Source organism: Poecile atricapillus, chromosome 1 (genome assembly GCF_030490865.1).
Source record: "Poecile atricapillus isolate bPoeAtr1 chromosome 1, bPoeAtr1.hap1, whole genome shotgun sequence".
NCBI classification, from domain to species: Eukaryota; Metazoa; Chordata; class Aves; order Passeriformes; family Paridae; genus Poecile; species Poecile atricapillus.
In genome coordinates this window covers 152373254-152382983 of record NC_081249.1, presented here as the reverse complement: position 1 = coordinate 152382983, position 9730 = coordinate 152373254, and the positions used below count along the sequence as shown (strand labels likewise).

General features: G+C 35.0%; 1 long non-coding RNA gene across 2 annotated transcripts; it reads left to right on the top strand.

The window, feature by feature from the left end:
- Window positions 1-1045: 1045 nt before the first annotated feature.
- Window positions 1046-9327, top strand: LOC131574762 (uncharacterized). 2 transcript variants are annotated; one of them, XR_009276575.1, is made up of 3 exons: window positions 1046-1085; window positions 6841-6942; window positions 8835-9327. It is a non-coding gene; the product is annotated as an uncharacterized LOC131574762 (long non-coding RNA). The 2 variants fall into 2 exon arrangements; XR_009276574.1 differs by having other exon boundaries at window positions 8733-9327.
- Window positions 9328-9730: the final 403 nt, after the last annotated feature.

Here is a 9730-nt window from a genome sequence, read left to right as displayed (position 1 = left end):
CCTGAGAACAAAATCACAGATCAGTATTTTGAAACCAAATGTGTTCTGAAAACTGTCAAGAGATCCATGACTTTTTCAATTTATTTAGTTTAAACTGCATTAACCTCTTAAAGGACACAGTGTAATTATCTGTATATCATTCTGTGTATTACTGCAGTGTACTCTGTTATCTCGGGGAGAAGGCTTTACCATTTTAAGTACTTGTATCTGCACTGTTACACAGAGGAATACTAAACACATGTGAATAAATGATTACAGCTGAAAAGAAAAAAATGTCTTTTGTACTTGGTTTACTGACTGTAAGCAGTAGAAGAGTGTTAGGGGTTTAAGTCACACACACACACACATATATATATGAAAAACTACAGCTGAAAAAATGTTTTTTCACTCATAGATGCTTTACGGGTACACAAACAAAGTATTTGATTTCATGAAAGGAAAATGGATAAAAAATATTTGAAAAGATTACAAAATGAAACAAGAAGTAACTCCATTGAAATTAGGCAGCTACAAGAACAGAGCAAAGTCAAAGTGCAGATTTCAGAGTAGGGCCAGCACATCCTGATTATCAACATTGATATGCAATGGAAAAACACAAGTTTGCTGCAGCAACATTCTCATTTACAGAACACTGAAAAACAGCATTTGGATGTTAACAAGAGTGCATCATTCCATGGTTTTCTCTTCCTCAACTATCCTTTTATTTTAGGAATTTTTGGCCTGACTACTTTCTTCCCTTTAAAAGGAATCAAGCCTCAGGAGGCAGAAGTTGCACAACATGGATATTTCATTTATTTTTCTTTCACCTTAAAAACTGAAAGTTTACCTTTAGATACAAAAAAAGAAAATAATTACAACAAATATGCAACACTTTTTTCACTTAGATAAGATGGTGACAATGAAAGCTTATTTTTGAGCTGCTTTTTAGACACTAAAGTGCCCATAAAAAAGAGAATTTATCCTAACTGTTTGCAAGAGATACACAGGTTAAAAATAGCATGGAAGTGAAGGAAAACACATGATGACACTGTGCCAGATGACAACAAAATGGCCTAGCAATGGAAAAGAAATTAATTCTATATACAGTAAGTTTTTCTCAAGTGCTCTTATTTTCTAAGCAGATTTTCTTTTCTCAGTTACCCTGTGCTATAGCATGACTCAAAAGCAAAATAGGTAACAAAATGAAGTGCTAACTACAAGTTAGAAATATGCTACTAGATCTTGGTGTTTGGGGAGGTGGGAGGGATTGTTTCGTAGGAAACAAACTCTAGATTTTATTCATTAACTGTCTTCATCATTATTTCTGTTAAGTAACAATATTTGTTAATAAAACAACAGAATTTGTTAACAAATTATCAAGCAAAAGGCAATTCTAATATTTGTATATCATTAGTGTAAATATCTCACAGGAAATATTTCTGATAACAATATTCAATGTGCTCTGAGAACTGAATTTATTCAAGAGTTTGGGTGGTTTTCATGTTAAGTTACCTTTTTTTTTATAGAAGAGTTATTACTTTTTCTTCTCTTAGTTTACAGAAAGTAAAAGTTAGGGAAAAGATACAATTTAGAATCCATTTTTTAAAAAATTACGTCATTATTAGAAACATTAAACATAAAGCCTAATCAAGACAAAGTTTAAAGTGCAAAGAGGTTCTTCGTAATTTATGCTAATAAATGTTTACAATGAACATCTATAATTAAATAAAAGGAAATTAGTCTACAATAGTAGACTATTGCTATTACTATACAGAGAGTGAAAACTTTTCAGAATAAACCACACTTTGAAATTATCTGAATACCTAGAAAGCCAAATTTCAAGTAATTGGAGAGTTTATGATCCCTCCTGGGAAGTTAACATTACGGGCCATATATTGGTGTGCAATGAAACTAATTTTCTAATATTAAGGAAAAGCATTCTTTTTTAGATCCTCAAGACTATAAATTTTTACAGTACCTATCTGTTACATGTGCCTAACTTCTTCAAATGCAGTATTGTCAATACAGTAACTTCTCCCTCCCCAAACTGATTGTCTCTGTGTATTTGCTACAGGTATTGAATTGACATTCTTAGTATCTAAAGAAAAGTGATGGTATTATCAATTGTGTTATTTGGTAAGTGATTTAGGGTTAAAACCACAGTATTGATCAGGCTCCATCTTTGAAAGAAATAAACAAACTGAACACCTATTGCTTTACCCTTCTGCACATGTAAATGTGTGTGTCTGCATACATACATAGCAGTTTATTTTGACAAACATGGTTTTATTTGTCCCCAGAGGAAACAGTGCTATTAATCTGCTAATTATGAGTGCAAAAGTATCCATTGGGCATTTAATTAATTGTCAGAGTACACAAAGCCATTTTACCTAACTGATTTTTTTAATGGTTAGAAGATGAGCACTATGCTATGTGTGGGCTGAAAACTGATTATCTTAAACACAAAATGAAGCTCAAAAGTTATTAAGTATGCACGCTTGCTGCTTTACTTTTTTTTCTATGCAGTGAAACCTTTTTAAAGTTGGAGATGGAGCTGACTGAATTCCAAGGCTCTTCTCTCTGAAGTAAAGATTGTGATCCCTTTTGCTCCTCCCAGTGTTGGTGGGACACAGGGAGTAGGCACTTGCTTTGCACTGTGAATGACTTTTTATTAATTTTTTTTATTAATTTCTTTCTTAAGACCTCTGATTTGACTCTGCCTCTGAAGAGAAGATTTAATTTATTGTCAATAATTTGGTAATGTATCTTACAGCTTTCAGGTTGTAAGTGGGTTTCTACATAATAATCCTTCCTATTCTAAAAAACATTCTCTGACATTCTCCTACTTTCATAAATCCTTATCCAAGCAACATGTCCACACAAATTAATTTATAATGTAATTTCAGTATAACCTCTGGAATTGGCAAACAGTGAATGTCTTTTAGTGTTAAATGCCTTAACAGAGCCTGTGGCAGATTTTACCACGATCAGACTCAAATCTAGCCCTGAATTTAACACTATTTCATACATTAAATCTATAACAACTTTGAAACTATTTTCAATTTGATATGTCCTCACAAAAGGCAGACAGCAGGTCAGTTGTAGAAAAACAAAGATAAAACCCCACAGGAAATCTATTTCAATGTTATAAATGTGTATTAGAAAAAAACTTGCCAACAAAATTCAAGGAGCAACGATGCACAAGTATTTGTGGAACAAGTTTTTGTATCTGACTTCTTGTGTCTTATTCAGACTTGTTGCAGTAAACAAATTCATTAGAACAACAAATCTGAGTTCCAGAGAATAAAGCCTGGCAAGATCTTGAAGCTTCTCAAAGATTTATGTTCTTCCACTTTTTGACTAATGCTGAATCAAGTGTTCTGCAGATATGGATTTTCTGATCTTTTATGGTTTTATTTGATGATTCTTAAAAAAAAATAAAATATAAAGGGCAATATTGGTGAGTGAAAATTTTTATAGTTCAGTGTGTATTTCAAAAGCATACCTTATCGTGTTCTGCTTATGATGAGTATTTATAAGCAGAGGTTTCACTTTTTTTTTTAACAATTGAGTCCTTGAAATTTTTCTTACGCCTTACTCCTGCTTTGAAGATTCAGAAATACAGAGTTTAGAAAGTTCATTGAAGGATTTTATATGGGATGTTACAGGAAATATAAGAAACTTTCTCAGTCTCACCAGACATCTGACCACCATGATGGCAGAGCACAGCTTTGCAGAATTTACTGCAGTCCAGGTTCATCTCCTCGTGTCCCCTCCAGTCCTGTGTCAGGATAAAACCTTCTCAGGCAGGTTTTGAATGTCTCAGACAGATCCTGCTCCCAGCTCTTCAGGTGAACACTTGAAACTAACTCAGAATGGAATGAAAGGAAAATATTATTAGGTTGAGACCTTCAGAGATAATTTTGCCCAAACTCAAAGCACAGCTTACTTGAAAGACAGATTTGCCCATTCTAGTGATGGCTATTCCACTGCTCCCCTGAGTAACCTCTCCCTTTCTTATGAGAGTTTAGTTTATCATCACTCTCATGCCCAAGAATTTAGTTACAGATGTATCTATGTACAATACTGTAGTTGAGGCAAAATTATTAGTTAATCAGTGAATCTCATCAAGAAAACAAGCCCCTCAACCCTAAAGTTACAGAACAAAATGTATCCTGTTTCAAACCTACCAGCTGCCTTGAAATCATGGCCACACTTTTAAAATATACTTCTAACTTTACATTTCTTGTTCTTGTATTTACTTTATGCATTTAAAATGGTTCAAGTCTAAGATGTGGTTTTTTGCATATCTGGCGTTTACTTCTTTACTTGAAAAGGTAAAATATACTTTATAAACTATCATGCATTCAATTTGTCAAAAATTGGAGTAACTCTGGTTTTTTTTGGGGTTTTTTGGTTTTTTTTGTTTAGAATGGTGAATTTAACCTGTCATTACCTGTGGATTTTCACTAAAAGCACTCTTTTCATTTTCAAAATACCTACAGCTACTCTGAAGCATATGTTATCCACAGCTCTCTTCCATGGCTCCACTTTTATCAGAAAGTCTCTTAATCACACAACTAGGAAGTACAGGGTACTCTTCTAATTCTGAGATGTAATCAGGCATGAAATAGAAGATGTTTGTTTTTTAGGTACAATATATTATTAAATATGGATTCCTTTCTATTGCCCATTTTCTGTTAATATTTGTGTTTATAGCTCTGACTGTCTCATAGAATTACACTTTAAATGGAATGTAAGACTCTGCCTAACATTTTTCTTTTCATTGGAATTCAGAGTGTTTGTATATATATGTACATATTAGCTATGAATACAGGCAGTTGCACACACAAACAAAATCATTCAGATAGCTTTCAGAGCCAACTGAAAGGCAAGGTGATTTGACCTTAATTTTGTTCCTTTCATATGCAAAAATAAAAGTCAGATTGAGGAGGCTTTGAAAACTTTGCATCTTCATAAACAATTGGGAAACCAACAATATGATATTAGTAAAAGGACTACAGTTTCCAGAAATCTATTTTCAATGCCTTCTCTAGCACATAGTAGCACATTTCTTCAGTTATTTTTGTATATGGTCTTTAAAGCTACCTCTCATTATCAAGCTATTTCAAATATACTATTTCAAAAATAGTACCAATTTGAGGAAAATATATTTCATGTCCATTTTACACTTCAACTATAAAACCATATAATGGTTTACACATTAAACAAAATTAGGGTTCATAATCACTGAAATAACAAAAAATAATGGTTTTCTGGAAGAACAAAACTTTCCCAAAGCAATCAGATTTTTCTCTTTTTATTATTACAGCTGCAAGTTGAATAGAAAAAATAAACTTGTTTTTTCCATTTGTATTATCTAGTCTGGGACATAATTTAGGAAAGAATACTATGGAGCTGATAAAACATTACCCATGCAGGCATCACAGTAAATTATGCAGTGCTGCTTGCTTTTTCTCCCCTTTACCATGAAGGACGTTTTTTCAAATAATTGCAGTAAAGTTTCTAAGAACTCTTGACTCCAAAGCAAATAGTAAAATGTAAAGGTCTTCAAATTAACTGTCATGAAAGCATATTTCTAACCTTTCTAAAGTCCTTGGATGTCATACTCGGACCCATGATATTTAACACCACTGCTCACAGGGCTATGATACTAACTATTAAGTGATGATAAAGAGTAAGGCATGCAAATGATACATAATTTTATGTTGCATTCCCCATACCCTATTACAAATCACACTAGAATTTCTGTGGTCAGGTCATATACTGTGCTAGGCTAGGCAGCACATGATGTCGCTCCCCTGATAATCATAAGCATTATGCACAGATTTTATCTACTGGTCAAAAGAAACCTGTAATTAGTGACTAATCCAACCAGCTCTAATAAAGTGACAGGGTCATTCCAGTCCTATAAGCATGGACCAATCAAATACCTTACAAGCTCCCACTGCTGCCTAACACACTGTCTTTTCAGAAAAGTGTATGTTCTAAAAAAATTTTAGGAAAATATCACAAATGTTTCCAAGATGTCTGAGGCTCACTTGTGCCCCTTCACCCTCCTGTGCCTTGCTTTGCCTGCAAGTTTTCTGAGATATCAGTGGTCAATGAAAGCAATTACTCATCTCATTTTCACACAGTTATTTTTAAACTGGTCCGTGCATGTTCTGAAAACAAGATCCAGTACCTTCACTGCAGGAACTAGAACAATTTTAATGTATCCCAGTAATTAGGGATTTGGATTTTCCACATGTAAATACACACATATATATCTATGTCTCTGCATACCTTGATGTTACCTTAATTAGATTTGAATTAAGGGCTATTTATTTTGGACAGTGCTCTTACTTAATTAAACATTTTACTTTTCAATTGGCAGGCTTAGAGGAGATCTGAGTTTGCAGTTAGCGATACTGCTTTTAGTGTAAACAGGAAATGAATACACATCAGAAAATATCAGTGAATGAAGAGTGAACAGAAAAATGGTGAAATATTGGGGTTTTTTCTTGCCTTATTTTGTCGGTGTTAAAGAAAGATAAAACCATCTTTTGAATGTAGAACAGCATTCTCCACATACTGTTATTTTATTGACATATTGGAGTAGTGAAACTTCCTGCTCTTGTTTTATGGTGCCATAAGATGAGAGGTCTACAATGAACCTCTTTTGCTTTACATGTCTCATAGACCCTGGGGTGGTTTACAAGTCCCATATCCTGACATGGTTTTTTGCTCAGCCTGTCTTGCTTCCTATGCTCAATCCTTGTGGCTGTTCTTTCAGCTGCATAGAAAGAATATTTTCAGGAAGGTATTTGAGGAGAGATATGTTTTTATTATATGCAAAAGGAGCAGTCTTGAAGATAAGAGAGAAGGAATGCCTCCTTTGCTACCTGCCAATGCATTCTGCTGCTAAAAGAAGTCCAGAATTCCTGAATGCTCCCTCCACAGGTAAGAAAGGGCTAGAAGCAATTTGTCAAATGACCTTACTATCACCAAAAAGTCTGTATCTATTAATATAGACATTGATTTTGCAATGCATAGATACATAATGCTTTTTTAGCAAACAGTAGTAAATCAAATTAATTCTATGGATTGGGTTGTACTGAATTTCTTTTTTTTAAGCAACACTTGCTAATATTGAGGAATTCCACAAGAAAATATGACTCAGCAAGGATCATGGGAAGTATCCTTTTACATTAAAATTTTATTTGTACCATATACAAAAATACGGAAGCAAATCTGTCCATTACTTTTGTACATATGGATGCATTCTTTCATCATTTGAAGAAACAATACAACTTATTTCATTCTGAAACAGAAAGAAAAACAGTGGTGGTCCTTCAGATGACACAGCAGGGATGTGCTGTAGCTCTGCAGTACCTATGCATTTGTCACAGATGCGTAGTTTCTACTTTACCTACACTGCACAAGGCTTTACCTCTCCTGCCATCAGCTCTTCAGAGAGCCCACATCTTGACTCTTCAAGACTGGCTGCTTTCCCACTAGGCAACAGGAACAGTGGCTGCTCTAGAGACTGCCCCTGCCACTACCCGGTCCCTGAGTCTCTTTACTTTTAGCCACAGACTTGGTGGATTTCCCATGAGGGGTTCTATGATCTGAGGACTAGAACAATTAGCTAAGAGGGGAGTGTATGCAGGTGACTCAGAACCCAATGCTGGCTCCACAGCACTGGAGCCTGAGAAATCCAGAAGTCCAGGACACAGCTCCCCTCTCTATATAGTTCATCAGTAAATTGTATCACACACTTTCTTATGATTCATTTTCTCTGTCTTGCAACTGTAAAACACTTAAGTTGCTTAATGACTTTAGCTATGCACTAAGGTCCAGCACTTGTTATTAGCAGTCTTGCTTTAAACACTTATCTTTAAATACTGTGTTTAAAAATTATTTCCTGTATAATTTTTATATAGGAAAATGTCCTATATAATAAGTCCTTATAATAAGGACTTCAAGTGCCTGCACTGATAGTGCTGTGAGGAATTGTAGATATCTCGCTTGTTAGCCCTTTATCAAGCTGCTTATCAGTGGCATTATGGTGGTTCAACTGCATAACTGCAAGTCAGACTTCTGCTCTCCAGGCCTGCAAAATGTTCCTTTAGTCTTAATTCTGAGGTCATGTTTCTCAGAAACAGTTTATTATCTAAATGTAATTTTAAGTATTTTATACACAAACCATTTCAATACCCTCATGTGTTCCTGAAGCAAAGGGTAAGGTTTGCTTTTGAATACTCAGATGAGTCTTACACCCAGATAACCACCAATATCCCTATTTCATCTCTATTCCAGTGGAACTTTCTTAATCTGGACCTCTCTCCTGATCCCACAGATTACAGGACATACAGGCAAACTCCAAGCTTGTTTCTCAGATCTCACTCCTGCAAACACTATGGTTCTCAGACACGTGCTTTGGTACAATCATTTAAAATTATTTAAACCACTATCACTTCCTTGGTTTAAGCTCTGCCTCCTGGCCAGAGATTGCTGCAAGACTGTTTAGGTTAGAGGTGAGGTTTGTTTGCACAGAGATAATAGACTATGCATTGGAGTAGGAGAGAAACAAATGTCCTGTTCTACTAGGAAGATGGTAAGCTCTGTGAAGAAGTCTGGCATACTGCAGAGGGCATTAACCTTTCAAATTTATTCATCTAACTGGACCCCTTAGGTACTCAAATAATTTTACATGGTTGACTGACACATTTTTTTTGTGTTGTTTACAGCTACTTCCATGTGCAAACCCACTTTGTGGGTTTGGCATGAAGGCTAAAATCTGCTGGACGGTTTTTGCATGTTTAATCCGTCTAAGTAATAAATTTATCCAGCTGTAGGAGAACAATGGCTGAGCCCAAGCAAGCCACTCAGCCTGAGAAGCCCAAGGACACTGATGTTTTACAACAGTACACGTCACTGGAAATGACAGGCTATATGCTTAAATATAAACTCAAGGCCATCAATACAAGTTAGCATTTCTACCAGGACCGATCCAGTAGCCCAGATTAAATACTATCAGTTCAAAAGACAATGGAAGAAAAATGAGACAAGTTTGAAAAGTCTGAGTAGCTGCAAAAATAAAAGCTGGACTTCAATTTCTACTCTTACCTAAAACACATTGTCTGCAAGAACCTACAAGAGGAAAACAGAAACCAAAAAACAAAAAACACAGAAAACAAAAGAAGAGAAAAAAACCCCACAAAACCAAAAAAAAACCCCAAAAAACAACTAAACAGAAATCATTTTCAAAACCCAAAGCTCACAAAAATATACTAAGAAGAGAAGGAAAAAGGGGTGAAAGGTTGAAGGGCTGAAAAGTGTCATTATTAGTGTTTGTGAATCCATATTCAGCTTTTCTCGGTTTCTCTAATCTGTAATGTAAGGCAATTAAATAACACCACAACTTCAGCACTACTAGTCTGCTTGGCTGCAGAAAAATTAGAAAATAACATTTTAAATGATTTGGTATTTAGGTAGTAGATAAAAATGGGTCATTTATCTGGATGTTCCCAAGCTTATCTTTGTAAAAAAAGGTCACAATGAACTCTTTGAAGGTCTCATTGCTCAGATTCATCAAAAAAAGAAAAATATAACCTTGTTTCCAACTTTCCCTTTCTTAACTGAGGCCTGTTCTCCCTGTTTTCAGTTCATGGCTGTGGATCTGGCCTGAAGTCAAGGGATGCTGGAGACACTGAACTCTACTGGCAATCATACAGAAAAAAAAAGG